Source organism: Papaver somniferum, chromosome 7, assembly GCF_003573695.1.
Source record: "Papaver somniferum cultivar HN1 chromosome 7, ASM357369v1, whole genome shotgun sequence".
In the NCBI taxonomy this organism is placed as follows: Eukaryota; Viridiplantae; Streptophyta; class Magnoliopsida; order Ranunculales; family Papaveraceae; genus Papaver; species Papaver somniferum.
This window is the reverse complement of record NC_039364.1, coordinates 158,829,312-158,842,890: the sequence shown is the minus strand read 5'-3', so window position 1 is coordinate 158,842,890 and position 13,579 is coordinate 158,829,312. Positions and strand designations below refer to the sequence as shown.

At 34.7% G+C, this 13,579-nt stretch overlaps 1 pseudogene; it reads right to left on the bottom strand.

The window, feature by feature from the left end:
* Positions 1 to 9,249: 9,249 nt before the first annotated feature.
* On the bottom strand, positions 9,250 to 13,346 carry LOC113295437 (annotated as a pseudogene).
* Between the last annotated feature and the right edge of the window lie 233 nt (positions 13,347 to 13,579).

Sequence of the window (13,579 nt, the reverse complement as noted above, 5' to 3'; positions counted from 1 at the left end):
GTTTCCGGCACATGGATTTATACACTAATGTGCGAACACACTATATATGCTTATATCCATAGTTAGTAATCTCAACTCTACATTTCAATCACTGAAACATTCTTCTATAATGTTATAACAATCGTTATTCACGACTATCGTCATCAAAGCTATTTTCAAGATTGAAACGTCATCATGAATTTCGTCACTGGTAAAGATGAAAGTGGTTAAAGCAAAAGCTCACCAACACATATTTCGAGAAAAAGATAGGCGAGTAAACTCGGCTCGAAATAACAAATGTTATGTATGAAAACTATCATACTTATACGACTTTGTCTCAAGAGTAGGAGATATGATAGACTTTTGAGTGATATATAAGTTCAAGTCTCCACATACCTTTTTGTCGGATGAATTTACACTTATTCCTTGATTAGTTCTTCGTATTCGTAAGATGATCGCCATGGAGTCTGGAGCTCAACTGCACTTAACTATCCTAGACCGAGACTTAGTCATAAGTAAACTAGAAACCAAGACATATAGTTTTGATCACTAATATTAACAAACATGCTTGAGATAGCAACACATGCGAGTTCGACCGAGCAGTGCTCTAACACTTTTACATGGTCGAATCACAGAAATGATACTAGGTTAATTGAGAAAAGATTGGATAGGAGGTTAGCAAATAAAGATTGGTTGGACTTATTTCCAGATGCTAAGGTGGTTCATCTAAGTGCTATTGTTTTTGATCATAGTCCGATTATTCTAAGCACCAAACAAGTTATGAATGATGGGGCTAAGCCATTTAAGTGTTTTGGTACTTGGTTAGAAAATGAGTCTTGTATTGATGTCATTAATGATTCCTGGCTAACTCATAATGATAGCTCTCCAGCCTTTAAAGTGGTTAAAAAACTTGTTGTTGCTAAGAAAAAAATTTAGTTAGGTGGAATAAAACCCAGTTTGGTAACATAAAATTAAAACTTGAACAAGCCAAAAATGATCCAGAATGCGCTAGTAATAATCCGAGTTTATCCAATAAGTCTGAAATTTTGAAAAATCTGAGTTTTCAGGTGGAAAAATGGTATGCTTTAAATGAGTCTTTTTTGAAAATTAAAAGTGGTGACAAAATGTTGAACCTAGGTGACGAAAATTCTGGTTATTTCCATGGTCTGGTAAGAACCAGAACTATTAGGAACTCTATTTGTGCTCTTAAAGACGGAAGGTAGAGTTGAAATTAATGAAGTGATTTACAAGCATTTCTCTAATATGGCTTCTACTTCTAATCCAATAGTTGATGTTGACTTAATCTCTAACGTCCTTTCTATGGTGTCTGATGAGGATAATAGTATCCTAAGGTTACGATGAAATTAAAAATGTGGTTTTTTATATGGCTCCTAATTCTTCACCTGGACCGGATGGTTTTGCAGCGATATTTATTCAAAAGAAATTGGGGTTTAGTGTCCTTGGATACTATAAATATGGTTCAAAGATTTTTTTATTCTGGTTTCATGCTCAAAGAACTAAACAACAATTTTGTATCTCTCATTCCGAAATTTTTTTCCGGATGAAGCTTCTCATTTCAGACCTATAAGCTTGTGTAATACTCCTTCCGTTCCATTTTGGATGATGTTTTAGGGTTAGTTTTTTGTTCCACAATACTTGAAGGTTTTCATATTTTTCCAAAAAATTTCCAATAACATCCTAACATTTTGTCTTGGAACTATAAGTTTATTTTTAAGCGTCCTAATAGCAATTAATGTTTGAAGACTTTTTTTAAGGACATAAATGGAAAATTTTAATATCTCTCTCCATTTCTTAATCTGCGTGAAAACTCCAAAAACATCATCTAAAGTGGAACGGAGGGAGTACGACGTATAAAATTATTTCTAAACTGCTTGCTAATCGTATGAAACCCTTGTTAGATAAACTGATCTCTCCTTTCCAGTCGGCTTATGTCCCCAATAGACAGATTTCTGACAACATAGTGGTTGCTCACGAAATCATTCATACTATGAAAAAGAAAAAGGGAAAAAAGGTTATACGGGTTTAAAGATAGATATGTCTAAGGCGTTTGATAGGGTTGAATAGAATTTTTTGTTAGTTGTTTTGAAAAAAATGGGTTTTGGGAATGACTGGTGCAATCTAATTAAACAATGCATAGAAACCACTAGCTCTACAGTGCTTCTGAATGTTTCTCCAGGTAAAATATTCTTCCCCACAAGAAGAATCAGGCAAAGAGACCCACTATCTCCTTACCTATTCATTTTGTGTATGAAAGCGCTCTCTCGCTATCTCATGCTTGCTCAACAGAAGGGGTTAATCCATGGTATTAAAATTACCAAGAATGCTCTTCCTATCAATCATCTATTGTTTGTGGATGATTGCCTAATTTTTTGCAATGCTGACCTGGCTGAGAGCAAAAATATCCTAAACATTTTCACCAAATTTTGTGCGGGTTCAGGGCAACTCATTAATTTTCAGAAATTTGGAATTTTTTTCAGTAGTAAGTCCCCCAACAAGTTTCAAAGGATAATGATAAAAATTCTTAAAGTTCAATAAATAAAAATGAATGATAAATACCTTGGATCTCCGTTGTTTACCAATACTTCTAAAATTATCTGTTTTGAACCAATTGTGGAAAAAATAGCTAGTAGATTGAAAGGCTGGAAATGTATTAATTTGTCTGCTGCTGGTAGAGGTGTTTTAGCGAAAACTGTGATTGAAGCTATTTCCAATTACCAAATGAACTGTTTTCGGATTTCAAAATATACGTTAAAAAAAATCTACTCTTCAGCGTGAATTTTTCTGGGGTAAAAGGAAGGGTAAATATAAAGGTTTGTATTTGAAAGGTTGGCAACCGATTTGTAAAACCAAACTAGAAGGGGGGTTAGGATTGAGAAACATTAGGATAATGAACGAAGCTATGATAACAAGGATTGGGTGGAGGCTGGTGTCTTACCCTGAGTCTATGTGGGCTATCATATTTAAACTCAAATATCTTCAAAATGGTGATATTCTTGATAATAATTTTAAAACAAAAGTGACGGATTCCTGGCTGTGGAAGGGAATAGAGAAAAGTTTTCAACATCTTAGGAAATACAGTTACTGGGAAGTTAACAATGGGAGGGATATTTATATCCGTATTCATAAGTGGATCCTAGGAAAATAGAATATTGTACAAACTTTAGATTCTTTTGGGGAACAAGGTTTAATTAAAGTCTATGACCTCTTCAATGAAGATGCTACTGACTGGATGCAAAAAGCTTAAAATGTATTTTGAGGATGAAACTATACAAAAAAAAAAAATCCAGATTAATGTTAACAAAAAGGACAGACTCAGATGGAGTCTGACTGCTGATGGGGAATTTTCTGTTAAGTCCCTGTACAAACAACTGAGTGTGGACTCTGAACAGAGGACAATCACTTCTAGTGTTAGGTCTAGTACTTGGAAGAGAATGTGGAAAATGGGAGTGATGCCTAGAATTAAAGTTTTCTTGTGGAAATGTTTACATGATATTCTCCCTGTGGGAGAAAGAATCAGTAAAATTTTTCCTGATATAAAAACTACTTGTGTTCTTTGTAATGAGTCAGTTGAAAGTTTAGATAACATATTCATGACCTGTGAGTTTGTTTAAAAGGTCTGGGATCACTTGCCTTATAACACTAATAGAATGAAAACCAACAGTACCACCTTGCATAACTGGATCAAAACTTGGTTTCAAAACAAAAACAAAAAAGAAGGTTTTCATGATGATGTTAGCTGGGAGACATTTGTGTTATCACTATGTAGTTTGTTTGGAAATCCAGGTGTGAAATTGTGTTTAATGGTAGTAAACCAAACTACAAGTATACAACTTTTCAGATTATGACACATGTAATGGCAGTTAAGAAGTTGGAAGTTCCTAAGAAGACTGGGTTTGAAGAAGGAAAACAAGGAAAGACTTATTTTATTGTGTTTCGCAACAGCACTGATACTAATGATTACATAATAATGTTTGTCACAGATCATATAAGGAGGTTCAAAGGAGCAAGGTGCATCAGTGCACCCCAAGGTGTAGACAACAAGGATAGGAATAACACCATGATTACTGTGATGCAGTGGTTGAATGATGTAAAATGCAAAAATGTCGCAGTGTCTTGGCAGATGAATGAGTCCTCTGGTGACTCTACTCAGATGGAAGAAAAAGTGAACATGGAGAACTATATGTTAGACAAGAATTTCAGTAGGTTTTTAACTATTTTAGATCTTTTGAAGTAAATATAAGTAATAATCTAGAAGTAAATGCAATTCTGTTGGGAATGTTTAGATTTAGGTTTGTTTTTGAGAAGGGTTGGTCGTGGTCTGATAAAGAGGAGAGAAACATGAAGAATTGGCTTGAAACATTAGATAAGATGGATCTGTCTAGGGGAAAAACAAGTTCTGCATCAAGTTTCTCTCAAGATAATGATGGATGTACTAATAGAGAAGACATAAATAGTGATAATGGTTTCAGCAGGGGGGGTTTGGAAGGATCTTATTATGAAGTTCTCGATAATGTTGGCACTTTCAGTAGAGACGGAAGAGATATACATAATCTAACTGTAAGAGGAAGGAAGGAAAGCGTGGCCAGAAATGCTGCAAAGGATGGCGCAAAAAGGGGATTTTTCAAGAATGCTGTATATGTAAAATGGGGCTTGAGAAAAACTCTGGGGAACACGAATTCTATGAATACCAACAATGTTAACACTAGGTATAATCCTCAAGATAATAACCAATTTGAACACGTAACTATCATGTCAAAAAATCAGTCCAAAAGTACAGTTTAGTCCAGCGCGAGTTAACTAGGTACAAATTAGTCCAAAATATAAAAAGTACACTAATAACCCTTATTATTTACAATTTAGTCCAAATATTTGCATTTTAGTCCTCAGTGACTCATGATGATGTCAGCAATTTTAAATAATATATAAATAATTAAAAAACAATATATTTTTCGAACCGCTTGTCCAAAATTCACAAAATTTATATATTCAGAAAGCTCTTTCCGATATCTACAAAAAGAGTACCCATATGACTATATAATTTTCATTTTTTTAGAATTTTAATTTACACTTGTTGTGTACAACTATGTACACCGCTGCAAAAATCAAGAAAATCGAACATCCATACCCATATAACAAACAATATATCCATGAGGGGTTCCAAAAAAATGTGCCAAAACGTCATTAACGTTATCCATCTTATGCACGACTCGATCTGACAAAAGAAAAAATGGAAAAAAAAAATGAGGGGTTCCGAACAAATGGGAAAGAAAATAAGTAAACCAACAAAGGAAAATCCATAATGCCGAACGATAAATGTTATATGCATAGTTTTATTAATCAGTATGAATCTGGTAAAAAAGATCGTCGCAAACCTAAGTTATTTCAAATCTCCCATATATTTATTACATAGGAGCAACAATTTTAAATAGTGGTTTATGTGGTCATGACAAGAAATACAAAATTAGAAATTCTACTTTAAAAGTTGAGGAGGAATGTATTTCGTAGGAAATTGAACTCACTTGACAAAAACTCAGTAAACTTTCATCACATGACAAACTCAAAATACCTTGGAAAGATGATCCAGATGGAATTGCATCCTGCAAAGTTAAAAAATTGTTAGTTATGGAAAGAGCACCAACATCACTGTCTCTGCTCTCAGCATCATTGGATTTCCATGCAGCTGGAGTAGCTTGTAGACCCTATTTTTACGCAAGCATAAGCTTATGGAGTGAATTTTTTTACACGCGTACCCGTTTGTACACCCTAGTTATTTAGGCAACATTATCTTATGGAGTCATTTTTTCACACATACACCCTAGTTATTGATGCATGCATAAGCTTATGGAGTCAATCCTCGTACATGTGTAGCAGTTTGTACATCCAATTTATTTACCCTAGGATAAGCTAATAGTCATTTTTTTCCACATGTGTACCAGTTTGTACACCCTAGTTTTATGCAAGCATAAACTTATGGAGTCAATGTTTTACATATGTACCAGTTTGTACACCTTAGTCATCTACGCAAAGCATAAGCTTATAGACTCTTCTATATCACAGGTTGCACACATATCAAATTAACTCTATGGGGAAATGCAAAACTAAGAGCAACAATAACCCGAAATCTATGCAAAATGAGAATATACTCGTAACATATTACTTATCATAAAGTCGTCACATTAAGCATATGGTAGTCACAATCTCAAAACTATATTGATTATAGTGTGTAACTTCAGTTTATTCCCTCAAATTTTATATTTTAAACATGTTGGACCGTACTGTCTTTTGTGTGTAATAATTCTAAAGAAATGCATGCAGATAGGAGAACTTCTAGTTTGTGTGTATCCCATATGACAAAATCTCAAAACCTACATTACTAGCAGCAGTTTTAGATCTAATATGCATACCAATGATAAAAAGAGCAGTTTTCCAAACACCAGTAGTGGCTCAGGAAAAAAATCCAACATTTGGAAGTGAAGAATTGAATTTTACTAACCTGTATCCGCTATTTTCCTTTTCACCCATGTTTTATCGAATCTGTATAAGTACAATACTGAAGACTGCAATTCAACGAACACCATCTACTACACATTTCTAAGCAAGTCTTTACCGCCCAATTAAACTGCAACAAAGACAACAAGTAAGTGAATGCAGAAACTATCCAAAGTACAATATTAGATAGAATGATGATCAAAGAAGAGATTGCAGTCGCCGACATTAGTAGGCTATTAAAAAAGTAAATGAAATTCAAAATATTTGGCCAGTTGGTCACCTCTTGGATGAGATAAAATTAACAAAAAGACCACTGAAGCTCCATCCGAAGTACACTAAACAAATGATTCTTACAAACTCGCTAACCATAAATTTTAATCGTGACTGTCCAATTAAAGGATTCAAAGCAAAATTTGATGTACGACAATATAAGCGAACATGTATCTACCCACAAAAATCTATCATCTATACCCACAAAACATGCATATATTATTGAGATAGCATAGTGGTGTAAAACTATGTACACACCTATGAAAAATCTAAAATATCCATCCATACCCAAAAATTTTAATCTAATAAAGAAGCAAGAAAATCAACATGTACATTCATCAACAATTAACAGGTTTACGATTATGTGCACATCAACGGTCAACAGGTGTACAACTATGTGCAATTAACAATAAACAGGTGTACAATTATGTACACATCAAAAATCAGTATGTGTATAATTATGTACACACTAAAAATCAGTATGGGTACAACTATGTGCACATTAAAAACCTTAGCATCAACTATGGAATTCATTTCAAAATTTAAAGTTCCTAAAAATGTAAGAACAATCGAAAGGAAAGGAATCAATCTAAAATTTTGTTGAAGATTTCATGGTTGCTAAAAGAGGGTACCAATATTAGCAGGTACCAATATTGCAAATAATTTGGCGGAAATCCATAATTAACATGAGAGACTGAGAGTCACGAGTCTGCTTACTAACCAATCCCCGGAATAAGCCCATTGCCTATGAATATTAAACGACCGAACATGGAGTCATTTTACCTGCAAAGAGGTACTCCAGTAGTCATTAGAACTACATCAACAGATGGACAAAAAGTGACAAAAGCTTTAAAGCATCTTGAGACCACCAATATTAAATAGGAGGTAAAACTAAGAGAGTCACAGGAGGTATGCATCAAATTTTGTCATGAAAATGAGGAAGTTGTAGCTATTCCACATGATATTACATCCCTGCAAATGGCAACATGTAAAAACGATCAAAAAAAAAAAACAGATGAAAAATACACTTGACGGTATTCTTAAAGGTATACATGATACGTACGTGAATTCGCGAGAGCATGAGTTGGCTTCATGGTTAGGATGGATAAAGAGGAGAGACATTCCCTAATACCTTGGCTATAATAAGGAAAATTTGCCACCATATTTGTAACCGTCCAAGGTCTTAAGGGGCAGTCAAGAAACAATTTCACAACTACTGTTTCTTTTTTAACATGTATCTTTGCAATTTCCTTATTAGTAGAAAATGACCTTCCAAAATGCAATACTAGCTGCTAAGACTCATAGTTCCCAATTGGAACACTAAAGTCTTTGCATTCATAAGATTAGAATGACCGGGTAGATAGTTTAAATTTGCTCCCAAAAATTTGGACTAAACAGTTGTGTTCCGGAATCAACAAAGACATTTGTTTCTATATATCAAATCAGGTCGAAAATGATCACATGGACCTGTAGTTAAGGATAAACCAAATTCCCAAAGCATATTTTAGAGAATTTTAATTTTGGATTCACAATAAAGAGTTTGAAATCAAATACATCAATTTAAGATTAAGTATGTTTCAAATAATTCATACTCTATTTTACCCTAAACAGTCTCATAGGATTTTTCACGGAGATAAAAAATCGTACAAGCACCTAACATATTGTTTAAACAATGAGATCACAGATCAAAACAGACCTATAATAGTATATAATCAAAAACTGAATAAAAGGAAGAAGAAATCAGTAAGCATGCATCAAATCGAGAAATAGTTCAAACCTAAAATTGAAGAAGAGGAAATCAATGAAATAAACATAAAATGAAAAGCTCAAACGCTAACATGAAGTACGAATCTCTGGTAAACAAAAATGGCACAGAATCGCGTCCATCTCTCTTGCGTCCGTCTCTCTTTTTCTCCAATCTTTTTTTCTAAGATCTGAAAAATGAATACGGAAGCATGAAAAGGGTAACGAGGATAATAAGAAAAGAATGGATTTTCTAAATCGGTTGAAATTTGGTCTAACCCGTCTGAATTTGCATTAAACCGTACACACGTTGGAAAATAAGGATTAAAGAGTACCGGGCTTGAGGGGGTAGGACTAGACTGTCTAAAGCCCAACTAATATGGGATTAAATGTTAGTTTCTACATTTGGTTTCACGAAGGGTTGCGTCCTTTCCCTACGAAAGGTTCTTCTGTTTTTAGGCGTCTGTTAGTTTGGAAGTGAAACTTCCGTGAAACTAACTTCCAAGACCGAAATCATATAAGGCCCATCTCCCAAATCCACTAAGGCACTTAACCTAGATTTTTCATTCATATGTAAATTGATTTCCAATTTTCCAACATATATATTACAAATTACTGACAATGGTACATTACAAACTGCAGCTAATATGTAAGCTACCATTCAACATAACCAAAATTAGAGCTATCTATAAATTCAGTGCTTGGAACTCATTAAACATTGAGCTTCTCCAGAGTTAACACCACTCTTCAGTCTTCCTTTTTGATATTTTTTTGCTTATGAAAAATACTAGGACCATAGGTAGAAAGAATTATGTCAACAAAGAGAGGAAATTGTAAGAAACCAAATAAGAGAACTGGTACACTTGCCAACATAGTCACCGGAACGTAAGCCCAAGTAACATTCCCATGAAGAATAATAACAAGGGTTGCTCCAAAAGTTGTCATCATGGCTGCTATAGAGATGAAGAGAGAGGCAAGGCCAAGAATTAACTTTTGGGGTAAAGACCTCAAGAAATCTTGTTCAGGATAGCCCGCTGTTAATATTGCGAAGAACATCAGAATAGACGTGCATGAAGCGAAGAGTGCAATTGCATCTGATATGATAAAGACATAGAAAGCCAAGGGGTTATTTTTCAAGAAAATGGGTAAACCAGTATCTTGATTATTCCCACCTGGTACCGTAAAAGCAGCTGTGAACATAACTGTTGCAATGAGAGTTGAAACAACCATGCATGCTTGGGATGTTTCTTTCATCCAAGCCTCTCCTTCTTTTACCAACGCTTTATGTTCATTTCTAAACACCTCACTAGGTTTCAGCATATCCTTGTTCAAAATGTCTTTGAACTTTGGTTGCACCATTTTCTCCACCTCCTACATATGCGTTTTTGTTTTGTAAGTAAAAATAATTAAGTAGCCATTAGTAAACACTAACAGATGACTAAATAAACAAACTATTGAGCTCCATAAGCGTAAGAAAGCAGAATTGATTCAAGTATAGCTATTGTTTTTGTCTTAAAGGCGAACAACGAATTCATAAAGCTAGTGATCAGACCTGAAACCACTGTATCTCCCTTTGCATCTGAAGAGCAGCGCCAGACACTTTATCAAGTTGAGATGGTGGTGCCAAAAATCCAGCAAGATGCAACATGTTGTTTCCGGAATCAGTTATGACATGTGCCCTATTATTCTTTTGACCCATCTTCGATATGAAGTTATGTATTTTGTCTTGCCCATTTAAAACAGCTACTTGAAATAGTCCTACGTTACTGTTGCTTGCATCAATACTATATATCAAATGAGGAGATGAGTCAATGAGCTCCTTGAAATACTCAATAATCCCAAACTTTGCAGTGCGAATTATTGCATTATATGCTCTGGCCTCTTTAAGCTGCTCGACATTCAACTTTGAAATTTGCAGACAAACAACTCTGAGTAGCTCAAGGGCTTGGACATGTATCACCTTCTTTTCATATATTTTCTTTACACCTGGAACTAGTAGTATGAGAGCTTTCCAAACCAGCCCATGTTGTCGAACTGATATAGAGTTAAAAAGTAGAAATTAGAGGATTGCCAGAGCCATAGCGCGATTTATATGGGAGGGTAAATCATTTGGAAAAATAAATAAATAGAGGTTATTCATTAAGTGCACCTTTGCTAATTGTCTGCACCTTGGGTTGGGAGCTTATTTGTATACTGTGCCCACTTGGGTCTGCATCTCGGGATAAATGATCGAGCTCAACAGGGATAGCTAATAACCAAAATGTAAGATTAGCATGAGATCGCTGTCATTGATCAGCTAAATGTGCTCTAGTTCCATCAGCTAAGTATAGAGAGAGAGCTAAGGATAGCTAATAACACGTTGATAACATTATTTCCATCCGAGTCCGGAGCAATCGCCAATTGGGGGTAACGTTGTAGTACTTCCAAAGAAACATCTATGTAATGAGCATTAGAAAAAAAAAAGAAAAAGTATTAACTATGTGCAACGATCCAAGCTCCAATAAACGCTTTTCCTCATTATTGTAGTGTGCATTTCCACTAGTGTAAGTCTTACCATATATGTCGGCCGTAGCGGCAGCTGTAAGAAAAGTAGCTCCATTTTTACCAGATTTGGGTCTAGTTCATCCTTGGGGGTCACCGAGTATAAATATCGCAACATACCCTCGTTTCCGTTGGTTGCGGCCAATACGAGTGGAATGCTGCCTTTTCCATCTTGAAGTCTGGGAATAACACCGGTAAAGACGAAAACTATTCGTTCGCAGGATTCATGGACAATCTTATATAGACACTATCCGTACAAGATTGGACCAATTTTTTTTAGAGAGTGAATGACAGAGAATTTAAATTTAATATTTTAATGATATGTTCCTATTAAAAAAAAAAAACTCGATGTATAAACATCCACATCTTAAGCATAATCCTTATAAATAGGGATGGTCAGAGACTTGCAAATATTTTTTCCACTATGGAAAATTTAGATAGATACCCAAAAATTTGGAACGGCATTATCTTTTCTATTTTTTTTACTTTTTTAACATATCATTATATTATCGGAAAATGGGTCATTTGTCCAAAAAAATTTAAAATTTGGTTCAAATGGACGAGTAAAAATTAGTATGGGCGAAATGGACACAAAAAAATAGCAAGAATGAAACTGGATTCATCCTGGCTTAAACTTAAAAAATAGCAAGGATGAAACTGGATGCATCTTGATATAAATTAAAAATAAGAAAAAATATTTGAAAATGGGTAGGATGAAACTGGTTACATCCAGACTATTTTTATATTTTTGTCCATTTAAACAGTATCAAAATCTAAGTGTCTTTTTCACCCAAAAATTATTAATTTTGGTCTTTTTAACTAATTTTGTGAAAATTTATTATAAAAGAAACGAAAAACAAAAACAAAAACAAAATGAGGACTTAAAGGAAGGACGTCCATGAAGAAAGAAGCAAGAAAGAATCAGTGAATAAATCTCATATTTGTTGTATACACGTCATAAATGGCCCACCATTAATCGAGCAGGCATCGAGAGAAATCCGGGAAAATTAGCCGCTTCTTAACTGATAAGGATCAATTGAGGAGCCTTAATCTTTAAGTTTTCTAAACATTTCTAGACACATACGTGTCATTTGTCTTACCGACTTACTGGATATAAATAGCCAGTTCTCAACCATGGATGTACTACTTTTAAGAAACAAAGTAATAAGAAATGAAATGTGGAATTTAATTCCCATCTTCTCCTCCCATCTTTCTTCTTCTATAATTTCAGTTACATACCAACACCAACAATGTTTAATTGTATCGGCATAGTACATACATGAAAGTCGCATGAGAACACAACACGTTATCAGCACAAATTGCTCGTCGATAAATTTTATTACACGTAAATACCGATGGAAAATGACTATGGCATGGTCACATGCTGCTACTGACGATCCTCAGTTTGCGCTAAAACAAATTACTTACTTCACATGATCAGTGAAGTTGATGAGATCGACATGATGGGCTAAGATTTCCTTTTAACTTTCAGTTTAATTTTTTTTATTAACAATTGGATACAGCCTTGCACTTACATAATTATTTTGTTTGTATGGCCAGGATACTAATTGAAAAATGTTACTCTAAATGCGAGTAACTAATCAAAGGTGTCAAATACGAGCGATTTACTTACCTCCGTATACATAGTAGGGGTAATGTTTGGTAAGTTCATGATAACGTGCGATAGAGGTGAGTATGAAATTGGGAATGGATATCCCAGTGGTAAATTGCGTTCGCATCTTTTTATTTAATTATTGTACCAACGGTTTTAATATCGGAGAAGCGAGAATTATCGCATCCCTGAAGAACAGCGTAAATTCGATTTTTTTTTTCTTGCTCTAATAATCTCCAGAAAACTAACTCCACCAGAAGCTGGAATATCGTGTAGCATAATATGGATGCAAAGGCGCTTTCCGCAGCAGGCCGGTCCTAGAAGTGACCTGTGACTGATATTGAGGAATTTTCCTATAAAGCATGTATCCATTTGCACACTTGTAAATTAATATTCCGTCGATCCCGAGGGACGAAAATGGAGATTTATTATGTTGGTACCATATTTGTACTTATGTTTTCTTTGTTTTGAGTTTTGTTTATTTTATTTACTTGTTTTGGAAACGGTGGATTCCCGAAGCAATCCATGAAACGTTGCCGACTCCATAAGCAGTCCAACATGCAATTTGTGGTTTCCTATAGTAATCCATATTAGGCTCCAGAAGTGGTCCATGGATTCTAGGAATAAGCCATAAAATTTTGGGTTCTAGAAGTATCCAATGGTCACCAAATGTTTTTGTTGATGACTCCATTATTTTTTCTCTTGTCTATCTGCACTAAAGGATATGGATTCCAAAAGTAATCAATCCAGTGTAGATATGGACGACAGAGATACTTGTCTCAAATTTAAGCGGAACAACAATCACATATTTTCGAACCATTTTATAACCTTTGTAGAGGTTTGAGAAATGTGAAATACCATTTCGGGTTCGGTTAATATGATAGACGACTTCGGAAGAGCGTGTATCATTCTGGTGGTATAAAG